The sequence below is a fragment of the Pan paniscus genome, chromosome X (assembly GCF_029289425.2).
Source record: "Pan paniscus chromosome X, NHGRI_mPanPan1-v2.0_pri, whole genome shotgun sequence".
Lineage (NCBI taxonomy): Eukaryota > Metazoa > Chordata > Mammalia > Primates > Hominidae > Pan > Pan paniscus.
The window spans coordinates 96911798-96934450 of NC_073272.2; the positions used below are offsets into that span (position 1 = coordinate 96911798).

The window sequence follows — 22653 nt, forward strand, 5'->3', positions numbered from 1 at the left end:
GGCTGGTCTCGAACGCATGACCTCAGGTGATTCCCCCACCTCAGCCTCCCAAAGTGCTGGAATTACAGGCATGAGCCACCGGGCCCAGCAAGTAAACACTTTCATATACAATACTGTCATTTGATCCTTCAACTATCTGGTTGTCAGGCAAGGCATATGTTCTTATCCTTAGTTTACAGATAAGGAAACAGTTAAGTCACTTGCCAAAAATTACATGACTAGTGATTGATGTATACAGGATTTGAATCAGCCCTTCTGACATTTACACTACTGATATTTCTGCTCTATTAATACTGCTAGTTTTATTAGCTACTTATAGAAGCAATTTTTTTTTTTTTTTTTTGAGACAGAGTCTTGCTCTGTCACCCAGGCTGGAGTGCAGTGGATCCTCCTGCCTCAGCCTCCTGAATAGGTGGGACCACAGGTGCATGACACCACACCAGGCTAATTTTTTAATCTTTATTTTTGTAGAAACAGGGTCTTGCCATGTTGCCCAGGCTGGTCTAGAACTCCTGGGCTCAAGCAGTCCTCCTGTGTCACCCTCCTAATATAGAAGCAATTTTTAAAACATCCATTTGTACAGTATTTAGTAGATTTTATTAAATTGTAACTGAAGTTATTGTCTACTGTGTTTTCAAAGCCTCTCATTACAGAGATCCACGTGATGAAATTTGTACTACCAGAAAGATCTTTATGTAGAAAGATGTCTGTTTTCTTTTAATCAGATGTTAAAAATTATGTTACATGCATCACTCTTTTAGCCTAGCTGCCAGAGAACCTATGTGCCAATTTAATACCCCATTTTTTTTTTTTTTTTGAGACGGAGTCTCACTCTGTCACCAGGCTGGAGTGCAGTGGGGTGATCTTGGCTCACTGCAACCTCCGCCTCCTGGGTTCAAGCGATTCCCCTGCCTCAGCCTCCCGAGTAGCTGGGACTACAGGGATGTGCCACCATGCCCGGCTAATTTTTAATATCCAATTTTTAAAACTAGCTCATACAGCTCCTCAACTCACTCAAGAGCATGTCTACTATTGTTATCGTTGATAATGCTATTTTCACATTATATTTAACTTTCTTATATTAAATGTTATAAGTTGCTTCAAATATATTTGGAAGCGGTCAGGATATAAATTCTTAATAAACTAAATAATAACCATTTGGAAATTTATGCAAAAGAAAAAAGCAGTGTTTAAATGGCTGAGCAATAGTATAACAGACTTACCCACTCAAGCTTATTAAAGCCAGAATTAACTGACAAGTCAGATAAGCATTCCCTAATTAAATGAAAGAGGAGAATGAATAATAACATGAAAGTGAAAAAGGATGTGTGAGCCTACAAAAGACTTAGGCCAACAAATCTACTCTTAGAGATTTTCTAATGTCACTATAAATTCTAGTACCTCTGTGTCCTACTCAATATCTCTCGTGTTTTTATCGTCTTCCATGCTTAGGTCTTGTTTTTATTTTAGGCCTGTCTTTGTTGATATTTCTTTCTTTTTTTTTTTTTTTTTTGAGACGGAGTCTAGCTCTGTCGCCAGTCTGGAGTGCAGTGGCACAATATCTTGGCTCACTGCAACCTCCGCCTCCCAGGTTCAGGCCATTCTCCTGCCTCAGTCTCCCGAGTAGCTGGGATTACAGGCATGCACCACCAGGCCCAGCTAATTTTTGTATTTTTAGTGGAGACGGGGTTTCACCATGTTGGCCAGGATGGTCTCTGTCTCCTGACCTCGTAATCCGCCCACCTTGGCCTCCCAAAGTGTTGGGATTACAGGCGTGAGCCACTGCCCCCGGTCTTTGTTGACATTTCTTTATTATTATTTTGTGTATGTCATGACTAGGGATTTAGATATTTGAAGGCCTTGTCTTTTATAATAGATATAACAAGTAAATTTAAGAACTTTATATTTTATAAATAGTTGATTATTTTTATAGACTCACTATGTTTAGATTGTTTTAGGTGTTTATTTCTTTTTGTAATTTAAGCACTTAGACTTAGTTACACTCCAGGGAAAAACAACATTCTTTTAATAGTCTTGGTTTCACATTTTCTTGATTCTCTTGTCTATCTTTGTTTGTTCCTAATTTGTACATAAATAGTGATTAAAGTTCAGAGTGGCTACTGCAAAAGATAATGTTTGAATTTCAAAACTTACCTTATTTCTTTTATGATATTAATATGTTCGAAGTATCAGAAGTAAAATTTTAGCATTTGAGACCATGTGGAATATAAGCTTCTATGTATAGGGGAGATCTTATAAAAACAGCTTGAAGGAAGGTGTTCAGCAGAATTTATTGGCTGGATTGAATATCTAGTCCACCATTCACCCCTATATTTGAATGGATTCCTTGCCTTCTTATCCTGGGTAGGTTCGTAGTTTATCTTGTCACATGCCAGCCCTTGTTGTCCACCCTGGACTTCGCCTCTTAAGTAATAGACAGCCCCTGACTTTCACCCATAAATTATCTGATGGTGACTGGTTTGCCTCCTTGGTTTTCTTTCACTGCCCAGTGCCAGCCTATCTAAGCAAGATTTCTATAAAGATAACATCCTTATTTATTAGGACTGGAAAGTAATTTAGAAACATTCTAGTTCGTTGGTCTTAATTTATGGATGAGAAAACTGAGACCCAGAAAGAGGAAGTGACTTACATCTGTATTGAATAACATTTTGTAACATATTGGAATCCAAACATGCAGATTATTTCTATAGCACTTTGTCTAGTTTTTTTAAGAAATTATATTTCTCTTTGAGTTATTCAAGTTATATTTGTGCATATTAGTTACAGGAGGCAGATTAGTCTTTCTTACTTTATTTCACACAGGTGATTATAGGAATGTAGAGCATCCACAAGAAAAAAATCAATAGCACTTAATATAACAATTTAGATATATCATACTCTATTGAACTTTGAAGCTATTTGTTATACACTATCATCATCATATTTTTTTCTCTTAAACATATGTAGGTCATAAAATTGAATTGTAAAATTGCGAGTAATTTTTATAATTTAGCAAATATTCAACTAATATTTACGGAGTTCCAGGTATGTGACATTACATTTGTGTTTTCTTTACGCCATCGCTACTTGATCTCGCTTTTGTGTACGAAACACTTCATCTGCTTTTATAATTTTCCTCTATCTTACCTTCTTTCTTCATTTCCCTTGGCTGTCTTCACTAGTCCCAAAACTTTAATCAACCCTTTAACATGCAGGACTATTAGCTTTATGTCTCCCTTTTTTGCTCACTCTTTGACACACCAGCCCTAATCTTCTAACCATTAACTCCATGTTTCTACCTAGATATAGATCCTTAACCCCCGAACTCAGTATATTTACTAATAAACTCATTCATCTTCCTCTGGAATCTATTTCTTTTAATGTTACCATCACTTTCCTTAGTTATACAGGTTTATCGCTGGTGGTTTTCTTGATACCACTCTCTCTTGCCTCCCACATCCATTCAATAATTATCATTTTTACCATTTGTTTAGCATTTGCCATGAGCTTTTGGAATTCAAATATTATCTTTTGCAGTAGCCACTTTGAACTTTTATCACTATTCACGTATGAATTAGGAACAAACAAAGGTAGACAAGAGAATCATGAAAATGTGAAACCAATACTATTAAAACAATGTTGCTTTTCCCTGGAGTGTAATTAAGTCTAAGTGCTTAAATTACGACAATGAAATAAACACCTAAAACCATCTAAACATAGTGATTCTATAAAAATAATCAAATATGTGCCAGGCCTTTAACATTTCATCCTCAGAACTATCCTATGAGTTAGGAGTTACTGTGGTCTCCATTTTACAGTTGGATCAACTGAGGTACAGAGAAATTAGGTACCTTCCTAAATTCAGAAGACTAGTAAACAGAAGAGTTAAGATTCAAATCTACACAATCTGACTCTATAGTTAAGGCTCTTAATCACTGCATTCAGTTGCTTGCTAAATTAATACATGCTATATTTTCTTCTTTTTTTTTTTTTTGAGATGGAGTTTCACTTTTGTCGCCTATGCTGGAGTGCAATGGCCTAATCTCAGCTCACTGCAACCTCCGCCTCTTAGGTTCAAGCTATTCTCCTGCCTCAGCCTCCTGAGTAGCTGGGATTACAGGCGTGCACCACCATGCCCAGCTAATTTTTGTATTTTTAGTAGAGACAGGGCTTCACCACGTTGGCCAGGCTGGTCTCGAACTCCTAACTTCAGGTCATCTGCCCACTTCAACCTCCCAGAGTGCTGGGATTACAGGGTTGAGCCACCATACGCAGCCATATTTTCTTCTTTTACAATGTATTTGTTCCCATCTAGTCACTTTCTATTATTACCTTGGCACAAGCTCTCATTACTTCTTGCCAGAACTATTGCAGTAGTAGTCTAGCCAGTTCCCCTGTCTCTACCTCCCTCCAGTCCATTTCATATACTTTCCTGAGATAAATCTTTCCCAAGCATGGCTAGGTGTATTTAGCTGTCCTTAGCCTAGAGCAAAATGGAGTGGCTCCAAACTAATTAGGCCCTTGAATAATATAGGAATTTTCCCTACTACCCTTCATTTATCTTGTGATCTAAGCAAACTTAATTACTTCCTGAAACACCATTCTCTTTATGTATTAATTTATCTATGTCTGAAGTTGTCAGCTTTATGTTCTTATTTATGTATATTATTTTATAATTATCCATATTATACATTATCCTGTGTACATGTATCTCTGGGACATATAGCTATTGTATATGTGTATTGCTTGTTTTCCCTCTGAGATCTTTAAATTCTCTCACATGTAAGCATATGTTGTTGATGTATTCTGAAAATGTTTTTAATGTGTAATTGGCATGATTGTGATTTTACCCCATAATTTCCCAATGTTTATGTAAACATTATAGGAACTCTGTATTTGAATATGAAACTCTTTATGCCATTAGGGCATTTGCCCCATCTATACCTTTTCTGGTTCCTATTTTAACCAGGGACATGAATTTGTAGCCTGGCCAGCTGTAGTTATAGGTATTGGCTACAGAACATTTTTTTTTTTTTTTTGAGACGGAGTTTTGCTCTTGTTGCCCAGGCTGGAGTGCAATGGCATGATCGCGGCTCACCGCAACTTCTGCCTTTCGGGTTCAAGCGATTCTCCTGCCTCAGGCTCCCAAGTAGCTGGGATTACAGGCATCCGCTACCACGCCCGGCAAATTTTGTATTTTTAGTAGAGATAGGGTTTCTCCATGTTGGTCAGGCTGGTCTCGAACTCCCGACCTCAGGTGATCTGCCCACCTCAGCCTCCCAAAGTGCTGGGATTACAGGTGTGAGCCACCAGGCCTGGCCTTTTTTTTTTTTTTTTTTTTTTTTTTTTAACAAAACTAACTGGCTCTTACAAGAATCAGACTCATGACCTTGGCCTCATTAGCACTATGAGCTAACCAAGTCTGACATATAGAAATTACACAAGCGACAACTCATAAGAGAAACCAGAACTGTAAGATGGCCTTTTGGAAATAATTTTCTTAAAGAGCATATCCAAATGGAGACCTTCATTTAGCAGCTTCTAACAAATTCTTGATCGCAGAGTTGCTTCATTTTAAGAGTGAAAAACAATATAACAATAGCAGTAGAAATTGAAAGCAGGGAAGTTTTCCTGACATATTGTTTTCTTTCTTGTATAATGTAGATTTATATAGAACAGGGGCTCTAACCACCTGTCAGTAATATGTTTCTGTCAATTTTCCTGTAGATTTTTATTCATGGAAATAGCACTGGTGGCAAACATGAGCTAGTGAGTGAAAGTATCCTACACAATTCCCCAAACGCCTCTGCCAGTTTATTTTAGTGTTAATTTTTAGTGCACTTTTTTTTTTTTCAGTGTGGTTGGAGCAAAACAGAGATTAAGAGAAAATTGCTATGGTTCTACTGGTTTGGATAAATGGGACAGGTGCCAACAATTACCACTGGTGTGACTTTTCCCCCCAATATAAGCATTACTATTATGACTATTTTGTTTCCTCCTTTTACAAAATGCCAGGTGGAATTTATAGAGTTCTTATTGTGAAAACTAAGACCTATTCCTGATTCTTTTCTGAATTTCATGACTTTGGGAATATCCTTTAGTTTATATACTACAGTTACCCCCTCCATAATATGGGGATACCATGGTGTTAAGATTGATGTAAGAATTAATGTGTTTACCAGTCAGTCTTCTAGCTAAACAAAAATAAGACACATTTGCACAGCTTTAGTTGTCAGAGAGGTCTGGAGCAATTGTTACATCCTATATATACTTCTGCTTGTGATTTTGAGGGCTTAGGGTATGTTGCTTCAATCATATTTATAACTAATGCTGTATTTTTTTTACTATTTCTGATTGCTACCTTAACTAAATTAATTTTTTCCTCATACCCTGATACTAGGCATTTGGAATTTAGTAAGTAGCTGAAATTTGAATAAATAGCAAAAACGGTATAAGTTTTTCAGGATTTTTTTTTTTTTTTTTTGAGCTGGCTAGAACAGACACATGGATTGAACATGATATCTGACATTGTTGATAATATACTGAGTAATATCAAGGAACGGTGAAGGAAGTGTTGTAGTTTCTAATTTTTTCAATATGGAAGTGAATCTACTCTATGATAAGTGCAACATAGCTTATCTAATGCTACTTAAATTGAAAAGAAAATGAGAGTTCAATGATAAGATTTGAAAAGTCATGTTTGCAAAACTCATTTGAATAGTCAGAAGTATAGAAAGTCGTCATTAGGCAGCTCTTCATATATTTGTTACTAAATCATCTATGCAGTTACAGATTTTATATATGTGTTTTTTTCACATTTACCATTAAGAGACTCTTAGTCCTTTTTTTTTTTTTTTTTTTTTGAAACGGAGTCTCACTGTGTTACCCAGGCTGGGGTGTAGTGGCGCGATCTTGGCTCACTGCAAGCTCCGCCTCCCGGGTTCACGCCTTTCTCCTGCCCCAGCCTCCCAAGTAGCTGGGACTACAGGTGCCCACCACCACGCCCAGCTAATTTTTTTTTGTATTTTTTAGTAGAGACGGGGTTTCACCGTGTCAGCCTGAATGGTCTCGATCTGCTGACCTCGTGATCCACCCGCCTCCACCTCCCAAAGTGCTGGGATTACAGGCGTGAGCCACCGTGCCCAGCCTCTTAGTCCTTTTCTTACCTGTGTGAGTTTATCAGTGCTACACAAACCAGGAAGAATGTTAATTTGCTGGCTGCCTCCCTTGAGCTGTTTACCACGTTTTTGAGGCAGAATAGAAAAGGAAAGGAACTTAATTGAGTGTAATAAACTTTAAAAAATCTTTCCAGGCCAATTGAGCAGTCATTTCATTACTTTTAAGACAAGCAGGGAATGATCTATAAAGAGGGAAAATAAGAGGAACTAGCTGTGAGGACTAAATGAAACAAAGACATAAAGAGTACAGCATAGTATAAAGCACATGGTATCCTCTAAATAGTAATAATAATGGTTATTGGTAAGGCCTTGAACTAAATTATGCTTGAACTAAATATACCCAAAAACATAACAATTCAGATTTAAAAATGATGAATTGCCCAGTGACGTTTACCATCAACCCCTATGGATAAGATGTTTCATTTTAGAGAGTGCTTGGTAGAAAATGCTAGATGGAAAAGTCAGAGGATTCTTTGTTACAGACTACATAGCTTGAAATTTATCTTGTAATAATGCATTAATGGAAAAATAGGAAGACCTCAATCATAGATTCAACTTTTAGCACTGGGTGCAATGTCCCTCATTTTTGAGATACTGCGAGATTCAGATGATTTGCCCAAGGTCATACCATTTGTTAGTGACCAAAGAAGATCTTGAACCTCAGACATCTGATATAAAGTTATTCCAGTGTTCTTTTTATTTTAACAACCTGACATCAGGATGGATATTATAAAAATAGCGCCAAATGTCAGTCTAAAGCAAACTATTTTTGTATTTCAATAAAAAAATGAAGATTATACATTGGATGAAATGTATATGACTAAAGTAAACAGGCTTTTGAAATTTAAATCAAGGCTCTTTCATAGAATCTGCATAATAAATGCCATTTATAGTTAATTTATTCTATATGTCATATATTGAAAATGCATTCAAAATCAAATATCAAGACTAAATTGTACTCCAGTTGAAAATCCATGACAATTTTCTCTTTGCCTAAATCCTAGCTGATATTTGTTTATTGCACCCCTTTCTTTTAGAATAATAGAAGCTTGAGAACTATGCTTGGTAATATAACAAGAAAGCATGATTATAGATATAAATGATGTAACAAGAATTCTATTCCCAGTTGTGCGTTGTAAGACTGACAAACATTGGATTAATGTTGAATAGGTCATTTGCAATTCTATGCTGTTTGTAGAGAAATCATATTTTGCTATTCTTAGGAACTTACATATGAGTTTGTTTTGGAGGTTTTCTGAGACATGAAAGACATAAAAAAGACAGACTTTTCCTGTAGCAATTCATGGAATACGTTGTACATTGTTCTTCCTAAACTACGTAACTCTCTATGTGAATAAGACATCATATCCTACAAGCCTTACAAACTTTGACTGTCCCTGGACCTCTTGTGAGAATAAATTAAAGATGTCATGTCTCATATATTTTGTTATCAGTGAGAAAAAAGAAATAACATTTTCTTTTTCATATTTTGGTAGAGAGTGCATATGATAGTGAAATACATGCCTATAGTAACTATTTGTAGTTATATATAGATGGATCAATTCAGTGACGCTTTCCAACTTTATCAGGACCTAAGACTTTTACCTTTCCAAGTCCAAAGTGACTAACTGTAACTCTACTAATAATTTTTTTAAAAAGCTTATTTAAAAAAAAAAAAAAAACAAGAAGAATGTCTCCGGCCGGGCGCGGTGGCTCACGCCTGTAATCCCAGCACTTTGGGAGGCGGAGGTGGGTGGATCACGAGGTCAGGAGATCGAGATCATCCTGGCTAACACGGTGAAACCCCGTCTCCACTAAAAATACAAAAAATTAGCCGGGCATGGTGGCGGGCGCCTGTAGTCCCAGCTACTCGGGAGGCTGAGGCAGGAGAATGGTGTGAACCCGGGAGGCGGAGGTTGCAGTGAGCTCAGATCGCGCCACTGCACTCCAGCCTGGGCCACAAAGCAAGACTCCGTCTTTAAAAAAAAAAAAAAAAAAAAAAAAAAAGAAGAAGAATGTCTCCATAGTTATTCATAACAATTGTGAAAATTTAAGTAATTGGCCGGGCGCAGTGGCTCACGCCTGTAATCCCAGCACTTTGGGAGGCCGAGGTGGGCGGATTACAAAGTCAGGAGATCGAGATCGCGCCACTGCACTCCAGCGTAGGCCACAGAGCGAGACTCCGTCTCAAAAAAAAAAAAAAAAAAAGAAAAGAAAATTTAAGTAATTGGATGAGTTGTTTTCGTATAAATTGGATGTATACGTTTGATGTCCTCATTGTGTTCAGCAAGCTAAGATGTATATGTACAGTTAAACATGAGTCATGCCCTCTATGATGAGTTTAAACATTTAAACCAAATATTTGTTACATATGATACATTAAGTACAAATGTTTTTTATCTATGGTACCTTAATTTATATAACATATCTTACGTTATAAACTGTTTGTTTATAACAACAAATAAAGCAAAGTATTCAAAATGGCTTGTAGCAAGGTGCTGAGACATGTGAAGGAGTGCCAGATTGTTCTTGATAATTTACTTCCCACCTCTGACTCACTTTTACATGGTCAGCTTTCAGAGAATAAGCACAAAGATGTTAGCAAAATTAAGGGCACTTTAAAGTTTTTGTTGAGATGTTTTTAAGTCTTAAACAAAATTTCAAATCCAGAGATTTGTGGGACCAAAATGATGAATTAAAAGAGAAGGATTCAGTGTATTTTCTGAAAAATTATTCATTACCTATAGCTGATACGACCAGTGCCAGCCATGAATTACCTAGTCCGCATGCATTGACAGCTGATTTACATTCTTGCGCCAGCTCCTTATCTCATAGTAGATCAGGCGTTTGAGTAGCATAGCATTAGCATATCTGTTTTTTTAAGATCAATAGAACTCAACAAAGGACGATAGAACTGTATACCCCAGTCAATAAGTTAGACACTTATTAAACCTTTTATAAAAGTATTGGATATGGCCGAGCACAGTGGCTCACGCCTGTAATCCCAGCACTTTGGGAGGCCGAGGCGGGCAGATCACAAGGTCAAGAGATCAAGAACATCCTGGCCAACATGGTGAAACCCCATCTCTACTAAAAATACAAAAATTAGCTAGGCATGGTGGTGCGTGCCTGTAGTCCCAGCTATTCAGGAGGTTGAAGCAGGAGAATCACTTGAACCCGGGAGGCAGAGGTTGCAGTGAGCTGAGATCGCACCACTGCACTCCAGCCTGACGATAGAGCAAGACTCCATCTCAAAAAAAAAAAAAAAAAAAAAGTATTGGCCACTCAGCCAGGCATGGTGGCTCACACCTGTAATCCCAGCACTTTGGGAGGCCGAGGTGGGCGGATCACCTGAGGGCAGGAGCTCAAGACCAACCTGGCCAATATGGTGAAACCCTGTCTCTACTTAAAAATACAAAAAATTAGCCGGGTGTGGTGGTGCATGCCTGTAATCCTAGCTACCCAGGAGGCTGAGGCAGGAGAATTGCTTGAACTTGGGAGGCAGAGGTTGCAATGAGATGAGACTGTGCCATTGCACTCCAGCCTGGGCAGCAAGAGCAAAACTCTATCTCCAAAAAATAAAAATTAAAAAATAAAATAAAATAAAATAGTATTGGACACTCATCCTCTGAGGAGGCAGTGTAACTGGGTGAGAAAAAACTCTCTTATATATCCTTTAGGTACAGCTCTGATTTCTGATGATAAGCTTGCTATAAAACAATCTATTAAAAATCATTCTGGCTGGGCACGGTGGCTCATGTCTGTAATCCCAGCACTTTGGGAGACTGAGGCAGGCAGATCATCTGAGGTCAGGAGTTCAAGACCAGCCTGGCCAACATGGTGAAACCCGTCTCTACCAAAAATACAAAAATTAGCCGGGCGCGGTGTCGTGCGCCTATAGTCACAGCTACTTGGGTGGCTGAGGCATGAGAATCATTTGAACCCAGGAGGCGGAGGTTGCAGTGAGCCGAGATCGCGCCACTGCACTCCAGCCTAGGGGACAGAGCGAGACTCTGTCTCCAAAACAAAAGATATCTCCTATACCTTGCATAAGCAAATGATGTGAGGAAAACTTGCTTAATTAAGATCCCAATTTTGTTTTGGTGCTTTTGACACTCTTCATGCTTGACTAAACTTTTTCATTATGGATTTGCATTTCTTTTACTTTTTCTTTTCTTTTACTTTTCATTTCTTTTACTTATATGAATAAAAGGTCTATTCCCTTATTGGTTTGAATTTGGGTTACTTGGTGTCTTTGGTCAGTAAAGAGAAATAATTTGTTTTAGCATCCAATGGATTATGGTCTGCTTCCCAATTGTTTTTGTTTTTCAATTCCATCCTGATACTGGAACAACAGATCATCTTGTTTTTGCTACAAACAGGTGACACCCAACTATAGTTTGTGTATATTGTAAGACATACAGAGAGTGTTACAAATTCCCAGTGTTTTCCTCTGTTTCTTAGTCCTGTACTATTCAGGAATTGTTTCACACCAGCCTTGATAAACTAGCTTTCTCAAGAAAGAAGGTTATGATATGTTGTTGTTTTGAGATGTTGAAATTATGTTAAATTATGCATAGGAGGTATTATTTATTTATTGAGTTTAGTGCTCCCAAACTGTATTCTACAGAATATTGTTCTACAGGATGTTACAATAATGTTAAAAAAGGGAAAGAAAAAGTATGGAGGTAGTCAAGGGGATCATCTGTGGCAAATAAGTTGTGAATGTGCTGGGTTAAACAAAGACAAACAGATCTATTTTCTGCAGAACTTCTCATGACTTTTAATATGCTATTTTTATTGTAAATCTATAAGGGGCTATACTATAAAACATTTCTCTAACTTATTTAGCCATGGTGTGTGTGTGTGTGTAATACTTTTTAACATCTCAAGTATGGCACACAGTTTGGGAAAAGGTGGTCTAGCTATTTGTTCTTGTATGCAAAAGGCATGGGTAAAATGGACACAGGACAAAATTGTTAAAATGTTGTTTGTAACATGCCTACAGACCTTGTTGGCAAAGCTTCCTGATTATAGGAAATCCCCATTGAAATATTCAGGGGGAGAAAAAAATCAAATAGGATTATTTTTTAAATGCTTTGGCTATAACACCCTTTATGTTGAATGTGGGAAATAGACTAATTTTAGCTAATATATAAATAAACAGTATGGATTATATCAAACCCAGGACTTCAGAACATTATGAAGCTGTGCATAAGTGCAAGCCTGAGTATTGTTAATTAGTAAGGATGTGGTTTTCAGATCATGTCATCCAGTTATAACAACATACCATAAACACTGTCCAAACATTGTCAGTTTGTAAACGTATCATTTGCTGTGAGTTACTTAAAACATTCAAAAGGTGTTTAACAACAGTAATAGTTGATCTGAGAAGAAATCACAGTGGTCGATCTTGAATAATTATAACAGCAGTATTAAAACCATGGGACTGCAGTGAAGCTGTGATCCTGAAAGAACCTCATGTTACAACATAAAACTCTCTATGAACCATTACTGAGAACAGAACAACACTGACAAAGGCCCGGATAGATATATTGCTAGAAACAGTTGCCCTAGTTATTTAGTTTCAAAATGAAGTAGCAGAGAATCCCATATGGGAAAAGTACTTGTACATATCTCTGTGATGGTGTTCATCTCATGATGTTTGATTCCATTTTGATGGGTTTGTTGATAGCATGATTCCTGCTGTCACTATGATTTGTGTTTATTATAGCTGTTTCCTTTTTAATAAAGGATGCTGTTGCATATAAACACTGACATGAAGCTATCTTTTCAGAAATTGCATTCTGTATGCTGATATAGTCATTGCAATGTTGTAAAGTGAGTATTTTGCTACCAACAGAGTTGGATTATATATTTTAATATATCGATTAGTGTATTTTGTTGTTTCAATATAAGAAAGAACCTATAATTATATTTATTTTGCATTTGTTCTTAGGTAGTATACACACTTTCAAGGAGAGATAGCACAGTAGGCAATACAATGTGGCTGAAGCACACCTTGATAGAAGAACAAATAAAGGACTGGGCAGAGGTGAAAATGATTATGTAGGAAGTAGGAGAAAGTCAGATTCACCATAGTCGAAGAGTCATGGCAGGAGACCATTGAAAGTCAAGAGGCATCATCTGTCCGAAGCTGAGCTGAGGCAGTGTCTAACTGCCATAGCCAAGAGTAGGAGCTAAGAAATCTCAGACCGAGAAAATAGCCAAAGAATGAGGGGCTAGGTCGGGCGCGGTGGCTCATGCCTGTAATCCCATCACTCTGGGAGGCCGAGGCAGGTGGATCACCTGAGGTCAGGAATTAAAGACCAGCCTGGTCAACATGGTGAAACTCTGTCTCTACTAAATACACAAAAATTATCTGGGCATGGTGGCGGGCGCCTGTAATCCCAGCTACTTAGGAAGCTGAGACAGGAGAATCACTTGAACCCAGGAGGCAGAGATTGCAGTGAGAAAAGATTGCACCATTGCACTCCAGCCTGGGCAAGAAGAGAGAAACTCCGTCTCAAAAAACAAACAAACAAACAAAAAACAACAATAACAACAAAATTGGCTAGGCGCGGTGGCTCATGCCTGTAATCCCAGCACTTTGGGAGGCCGAGGCAGGCAGATTACCTGAGGTCAGGAGTTCGAGACCAACCTGGACAACATGGTGAAACCTCATCTCTACTAAAAAAAAAGACAAAAATTAGCTGGACATGGTGGTGCGTGCCTGTAATCCCAGCTACTTGGGAGGCTGAGGCAGGGAGAATCGCTTGAACCTGTGAAGTGGAGGTTGCAGTGAGCCAGGATCATGCCATTGCACTCCAGCCTGGGCGAAAGAGCGAGACTCCTTCTCCAAAAAAAAAAAAAAAAAAAAAAAAGAAAGAAAGAAAGAAAGAATGGGAAATGGGAGGCAAGAAGGTAGGGAACTGTCACTAGGGCAGTTCAGCTGGTTGTGCTGAATAGTGTTTTTCTCACCTAGAGCTGCTTTTAACAACCTCATACCTAATGGCATTTTAAATTTTATGTCTGGCCCCAGAAAAAGGTTTGCCTGTAAAATAAATTGAACATGATTGAATAGAAAGTATAAAGAAAAAAAAAAAAACCTTCCGTACATCTGGTTTAATTAATTTACAGTCCTCTAGCAAAGTGTCATTAAAGGCATTTCTGATCAGATCCAGATTGGCAGCAAATCCAAACCCATCATTTCCTCTCTCCTTTTTTGCCTCCCCGCATCTCTCCTTCTTAGGTTAGAGAAGGATCTGTTTGAATTAGCCAAGGATATACTACGTTGTAGATGGTGAGGGCAGAAGTACATTAAGCAGAATTCAGCATAACTCTCTTTGGCCCCCAGAGTAGCTTCAGGGGGCAGGGCCATTGGTGGTGGTGAGGTTGTGGGGAGGGTTTGTGGTATGTAGGGATAACCTTCCTGGCCCCTTTCTGTAAGCTGTCACCAGATCTGGAATGTTCAAATCTTGCTGTATCACTGCTCTTTTTCATACAGACCTATCATTACCATTCAGGAAGAATTTCTGCAATCTATATACGTTCTCATTTAAAGGGATATTTACAAATTCTGAGCCTTCCTTATCTCTGAACCAAATTCAGCATTACCAATACTGGAGAAAATAGAGTCAGTGGCAGGTATCCTGGAACAACATCTCTTTTTCCATTTCCTTGCAATCCGTTTATCATTTTCCTTCTTCTCCACATGCCAATACACTCTCTAATTTCTTTGTATCTGGGTGGTTATGATACTGCCCTGTTTTTGGAGGGCCACAGTAACAAATTCATTTCCTCGTGAGTATTTGTTCTTACTTATCCAAATTAGCCTTATGGAAGCACTTGTAACAGATAAACATTTGCTTTGGAACTTTGTGCTCTTACCTTAAAGGAACTAGCTTTAAGCTTTGAATCTGAAGTAGGAATAGAGATAAGAAAAAAAGACTTTCCACACTAAAGAGACAGTTAACAAAGGCTGAGAAGTGGGAAACTCTGAAAGGTAAGGGGCACCGAATTGTTACATTTAATTGGATTATTGGATAGATAATGAATTGTGAATGGGGCAGTTTAAGATAAGACAGAAATGTCTATTGAGACCAGACCCCTCTGGGTCTTGAGTACCTAAGGAAGAAGCTCTTATTATATGTATAAATAAGGTTTTTGAGTAGAACCCCACTGAAAGGCTGCTTGCTGACTTGAATAAAAAGCCACTGTTGAATCACCAGGATGATCTTGCCAGTTACAAAACCCTTGCCTTGTGAAACTAAAAGTTTATTCCTATAAAGTAGAAATAGTCATAGCTGACTCTGTATGGGAAAAAATGAAATGAGCATTTATGCAAAAGCTTGAAGCATGCACCTGCCTTTCAGGTTTAATCCTTGTGTCTCATTTGGCAAACCAGTTGTACCCTTTGTCTGAAACACTCCTGCACTTCATCTGAATGGAAACCCTTTCATTTCTGTTATGAGATTGAATGACCAGGTGATTGGAGGAAGACTACAGTTAAATGTGATTTATAGGCAATAGATTTTGCCAGAGGAGATTTTGAAGCTATGTAAAAATTCTTTTTATTTTTTCATGATATTTACTAAGTTTTTATCGATTTCAGATTCAGTCTCAATATAAAATAGTAATAACATTAGTTGTACAAATTTCATTAGCACATACTTAGATGTAAGAAATCATAGGCTGGGCGCGATGGCTCACTCCTATAATCCCAGCACTTTGGGAGGTTGAGGCGGGTGGATCACCTGAGGTCAGGGGTTCAAGACCAGCCTGACCAACATGGAGAAACCCCATCTCTACTAAAAATACAAAATTAGCCGGGCGTGGTGGCGCATGCCTGTAATCTCAGCTACTCGGGAGGCTGAGGCAGGAGAATCACTTGAACCTGGGAGGCAGAGGTTGCAGTGAGACAAGATTGCGCCATTGCACTCCAGCCTGGGCAACAAGAACAAGACTCTGTCTCAAAAAAAAAAAAAAGAAAAAGAAAAAGATATCATTACTATAGATTAGATTGGCATGACTCAACCTTCTTTAGAGGTTAGTTGTTTCTACTGAGTATGTTTGCCATTTGGAGATCTGGCATTTGCGGAGTATTTGTGCTTCAGGTGGCTTGAAAGGCAGATCTTATAAGTTTATAACATTGTCATCTATTTTCAGTAGGTTTTTGATATTGAAAGGAATCATTTCCAAACAGTATCACTACTGTCTAAACACTGAGTAGTTACACATACATATTAGCAATGACTAAAAAAATACTGTTTGCGGCAAGGTTGGAAAGAAATAGAATGATCTAGGCATAAACCACATATCTTCCTAATTAAATGAAACAGTATTTCATTGCTGCTTAACCTACTCTTGTCTTACAGATTGACCTTGACTCAATTCCAGGTCAGAAGTCTTCCCACACTGTGCTTATTAAGGTCTCTGGCATTTGAAATGGCAGAGCTGCTCTAATCTTCAAATCCCATCGCTTTACTTTGCTTGCTATACTCCCTTTTCCCTCACTTCGGTACAGCCTACAAGTCTTATGTGTTAAAAAGCCTCTGCTAAGGCCAGGCGCGGTGGCTCACGTCTGTAATCCCAGCATTTTTAGGAGGCTGAGGCTGGCAGATCACCTGAGGTCAGGAGTTCCAGACCAGCCTGACCAACATGGTGAAGCCCCGTCTTTTTTTTTTTTTTTTTTTTTTTTTTTTGAGACGGAGTCTCGCACTGTCGCCCAGGCTGGAGTGCACTGGCATGATCTCGGCTCACTGCAAGCTCGGCCTCCCGGGTTCACACCATTCTCCTGCCTCAGCCTCCCAAGTAGCTGGGACTACAGGCACCTGCCACCACGCCCGGCAAATTTTTTTGTATTTTTAGTAGAGACGGGGTTTCACCATGTTAGCCAGGATGGATGAAACCCCATCTTTACTAAAAATTCAAAATTAGCTGGGCGTGGTGGTGCATGCCTGTAACCCCAGCTACTTGGGAGGCTGAGGCAGGAGATGGCTCGAACCTGGGAGGCAGAGGTTGTAGTGAGCTGAGATCGTGCCATTGCACTCCAGCCTGGGGAACAAGAGTGAAACTCCGTCTCAAAAAAACAAAACAAAACAAAAAGCCTCTGCTAGCAGATTTTTGATCAACATTTTCTTTTATCAGTGGCTTGCTCAATTTTATTTATTTATTTTTTTTTTGAGACGGAGTCTCGCTGTGTCATCCAGGCTGAAGTGCAGTGGCGTGATCTTGGCTTACTGCAACCTCTGCCTCCTGGGTTCAAGCGACTCCTGCCTCAGCCTCCCGAGTAGCTGGGATTACAGGCATGAACCACCACACCTGACTATTTTTCATATTTTTAGTAGAGACGGGGTTTCACCATACTGGCCAGGCTGGTCTCTCGAACTCCTGGCCTCAGGTGATCCGCCCACCTCAGCCTCCCAAAGTGCTGGAATTACAGGCATGAGCCACCGCGCCCGGCCAATTTTACATTTTTTATACCCAATTTTCATTGATGCATTCTCAAGACTTAAATAATAATGAAGTGCCTGCCCATATGTAATATTTCCTGATACTCCATGGGCTTTAGCAGTAAGGTAACTTTGTCATATAAGAACCTAAAATAACTGTAGTTACACTTTTAAAATAGCTTGTTTTGCTAGTGTTGCTATAGAAAATGCTTTATAAATAACATTTCAAGAACTGTGTTTCTCTGAATCTCCTTATCGTTGCCAGAATGTTTCCCAGTAACTTATCTGTATCTACAAAGAAAGTGCTATGTTTAGATACTGGTCAGTTCTAAGTCATTTTCATTGATGACAACATTAAATATAAGTTATACAAAATAGTAGATATTCCAACTAAAATTTTATCTCTTCTTTGTGAAGGATCTGTTTCAGTCCTTAAGAAATAGAGTCATTTGAATGGGAAAACCTAGAAACAGTTTTAAGGCCCAGGGTATGGTGAAGTCACCAGCCTGTTTCTTCTCTGCCAGTTCTAATCTTGACATAACAAGACAGTTACTGGACAATCAATCATGACCTTTAGGGGTGTGGGGGAAGGAAAAGAAAAGACAAGGTTAGGCAGCTCCTCTATTTCTAAAGAATGTCATAGAGAAATTTAAAGAAATCCTTGCTATACTTTACCTGGCCCCCTCCTGGATTAACTCATGAGGCAAATGAGATTTCCTCACTCTGAATTTGCAAAGCGACAAAATTTCCACCAAAGAATCAGCATGAATGGGATTTGAAGAATGGAATAAAAAGTGAATTAAATTACTGATCACCCTAATTTTCAATACTCATTCATCCATTCAGCAAAAATTTATTAAGTGCCTCCTAATCTGCTAGATAGTGTTGTAGGTTCTGGGAATACCATAGTACACAGATAAACATTTCTGCCTTCCTGGAGCTTATGTAATAGTAAGGAAAAACAGATGAAATAAAGACATTGCAAAGTATGTTCAAAGGCGATAAATGCCATAGGGTATAAAAGTGAAGAGGGAGTTTGGTGGTATGTTGGTATTTTAGATAGCACAGAGAGAAAGCCTTATTGACTTGGTGAGTTCTGAATGAGGATCTAAAGAAAGTTAAGTCATGCAGATATGTGGGGAAAGAGCATTCCAAGCATTCCAAATGCAAAGACCCTGAGGCAAAAAGCTGGTGTGTTCCAGGAAAAGTAAAAGTAGTGAGTCCCGTTGCCTGAAGCTCATGAATGAGAGGGAGAGGGTGTGGTGGGGTGGCTCGCGACTGTAATCTCAGCGCTTTGGGACGCTGATGCGGGCAGATCACTTGAGGTCAGGAGTTTGAGACCAGCCTGGCCAACATGGTGAAACCCCATCTCTACCAAAAAATATAAAAATTAGCCGGGCATGGTGGCAGGCGCCTGTAATCGCGCTACTCGGGAGGCTGGGGCAAGAGAATTGCTTGAACCTGGGAGGCGGAGGTTGCAGTGAGCCGAGATTGCGCCATTGCACTCCAGCCTGGGCGACAGAGCGAGACTCCATCTCAAAAAATAAAAAAAAGAAAAAATTAAAAAAAGAAACTTGTGGGTCATAATAAGGACCTGAGCTTTTATTTAAAGATGAGAAGCCATTGAAAGGTTTTGAGTGGAGGAGAGACATGCACTCAGTTAGGTACAAACAGAATCACCCTGAATAATGTGTTAAGAACAGACTGATAAGCAAGGCAGATGGGAAGCAGGGAGACCCATAGGAAGTAATTGCAATAATCTAGGAGACTATTGCAGTAATCTAGGCTAGTATTAGTAGAGGTGATGAAAAGTAGCCGAATACCTAGATATGATGTAAATGCCCAGTGGGTTCACCTTGCCAGCTACCTAGACAGAGCTGATTCATCAAGATAGGACAGTTGCAATAAAGAAAGAGTAATTCACTCAGAGCCAGCTGTGCAGTACACCAGAGTTTTATTACTCAAATCAGTCTCCCTGAGCATTCGGGGATCAGAGTTTTTAAGGACAACTTGGTGGGGGGAAGCCTGTGAGCCGGGAGTGCTGATTGGTTAGGTCAGAGATGAAATCATAGGGAGTCAAAGCTGTCTTCTTGTGCTGAGTTAGTTCCTGGGTGCGGGGACACAAAATCAGATGAGCCAGTTTATCTATCAGGGTGGTGCCAGCTGATCCATCAAGTGCAGGGTCTGCACAATTTCTCAAGCACTGATCAGTTTAGGGAGCAGTTTAGGGAGTTTCAGAATCTTGTAGCCTCCAGCTGCATGACTCCTAAACCATAATCCCTGGCTAATTTGTTAGTCCTACAAAGGCAGTCTAGTCTCCAGGAAAGAAGGGAATTTGCCTTGGGAAATGCCGTTATCATCTTTTTTTTTGCGGGGGAGGTGGGAGGACAGAGTCTCGCCTGTGGCCTAGGCTGGAGTGCAGTGGAACAATCTCGGCTCACTGCAAGCTCTGTCTCCTGGGTTCATACCATTCTCCTGCCTCAGCCTCCCCAGTAGCTGGGACTACAGGCGCCCGCCACCAAGCCCGGCTAGTTTTTTGTGTTTTTTAGTAGAGGCGGGGTTTCACCATGTTAGCCAGGATGGTCTTGATCTCCTAACCTCATGATCCGCCCACCTCGGCCTCCCAAGGTGCTGGGATTACAGGCGTGAGCCACCATGCCGGCCTATCATCTTTGTTTTAAACTATAAACTAAGTTCCTCCTAAAGTTAGTTCAGCCTACGCCCAGGAATGAACAAGGACAGCTTGGAGGTTAAAAGCAAGATGAAGTTGGTTAGGTCAGATGTCTTTCACTGTCTCAGTTACAATTTTGCAATGCTAGTTTCAATGTCAGTTTGTACCATATGAAATTGCCAATATTTGATCACTTTTGATCAATAGAATCCATTTTTTTTTTTTTTTTTTTTTTTGAGATGGAGCTCTGTTGCTCAGGCTGGAGTGCAGTGTCATGTTCTCAGCTCATTGCAACCTCCTCCTCCCCAGTTCAAGAGATTATCCTGCCTCAGCCTCCCGAGTAGCTGGGATTACAGGTGCCTGCCACCACGCCCGGCTAATTTTTATATTTTTAGTAAAGACGGGGTTTTGCCATGCTGGCCAGGCTGGTCTTGAACTCCTGACCTCAGGTGATCTGCCACCTCAGCCCTCCAAAGTGCTGGGATTACGGGCATCGGCCAGTGCACCCGGCAAGAATCCATAATTTCTAGTGGTTCTTTCTAACTTTTTGAAAGTAGAATGGATAGAAGTTTACTAAAATTATACACTAGATGTGTGGGATATGAGAGGAGTGAAGGAAAATTCCCAAGGCTTTTGAGCTAAGCACATGGTAAGAATAGAGTTATCATTAACTGAGACAATGGAGAGCCCATGGCTATTAATTGGACACTTCTGAGCTAGTCAGCTTTAGTTTACTGAAGTCTAAATTCAGGCAGCTTTTGGCTGGGCGCGGTGGCTCACACCTGTAATCCCAGCACTTCGGGAGGCTGAGGTGGGCGGATCACGAGGTCAGGAGATCGAGACCATCCTGTCTAACACGGTGAAATCCTGTCTCTACTAAAAATATAAGAAAAAAAAATTAGCCAGGCGTGGTGGCGGGTGCCTGTAGTCCCAGCTACTGGGGAGGTTGAGGTAGGAGAATGGCGTGAACCCGGGAGGCAGAGTTTGCAGTGATCCGAGATCGCGCCACTGCACTCCAGCCTGGGAGACAGAGTGAGACTCCGTCTCAAAATAAAATAAAATAATAAATTCAGGCAGCTTTTTTGTTGCTGTATACTAGTGGTCACAAGTGAACACTGGATAATATGCACAATTCATTGTAGATCCATCCACATTGCTGGCAAAAATAATCAAGCTTTCCTGTTACACTGATTGATACTGGGTCTGTGTGGTCATCTTCTTATAAGAAATATGGTCATCTTCATAGAAAAATGACTTTATATCTTTTATATAACATGGTTTGAAAAATGTGATTTCAACTTTGTCATCGTGCTGCTTCTTTCAACTTTTATTGTCTAAGCTCATTTTCTTCGTTTTATTATATTCTTTCATGACTTCCTCTCACTCTAAATCAGTTAAGATTCAGCTAGAATATATGTTGGTACATACAATTTGGAAAGATTGTTTTTATGTTCTGTGATCAAATGTGAAAAATAGAACCATGGAGTCAAAACAGAGTAAGGCTTTACTGTTTTTTTTTGAGACAGAGTCTCCCTCTCTCGCCCCGGCTGGAGTGCAATGGTGTGATCTCGGCTCACTGCAACATCCACCTCCCGGGTTCAAGCGATTTTTCTGTCTCAGCTTCCCAAGTAGCTGGGATTACAGGAGTCCACCACCATGCCCGGCTAATTTTTTGTATTTTTAGTAGAGACAAGTTTTCACCATGTTGGCCAGGCTGGTATCGAACTCCTGACCTCAAGTGATCCACCCGCCTCGGCTTCCCAAAGTGCTAGGATTACAGGCATGAGCCACCGTGCCCGACCTGGCTTTACTGTTTTGTAAAACTGCTTTCAGGAAGTAATTAAGGTAGATACACACAAGCCCAAGTTGAACAACATTATATCTCACTTACTTTGAATGGCCTAGTCAGGAATATTGTATATATCCATAAACGTGAAAGTAAAACATTTGACGATGTATTTTCTTTAGGTGTATTAAGATATAAGGCCAGGCTGGGCATGGTGGCTCATACCTGTAATCCCAACACTTTGAGTGGCTGAGGTGGGAAGATCACTTGAGCCCAGGATTTCAAGACCAGCCTGGGACACATAGTGAAACCCTGTCTCTACAAAAAAAAAAAAAAAAAAAAATTATCTAGGTGTGGTGGCGCGCGCCTGTAGTCCCAGCTACTCGGTAGGCTAAGACAAGGAGGATCACTTTAGCCCTGAAGGTTGAGGCTGCAGTGTGCTATGATCATGCCACTGCACTGCAGTCTGGAAGACAGAGTGAGATTCTGTCTCAAAAAATAATAATAATAATGGTATGAGGCCAGTTCATCGCAGTAAAAAATAATATTGTGGAAAATCTATAG

General features: G+C 39.6%; 1 protein-coding gene across 7 annotated transcripts in view; it reads left to right on the forward strand.

Moving 5' to 3' along the window:
* DIAPH2 (diaphanous related formin 2) overlaps positions 1-22653 on the forward strand; it is a 921502-nt gene that overhangs the window by 607768 nt on the left and 291081 nt on the right. The window lies entirely within an intron of this gene.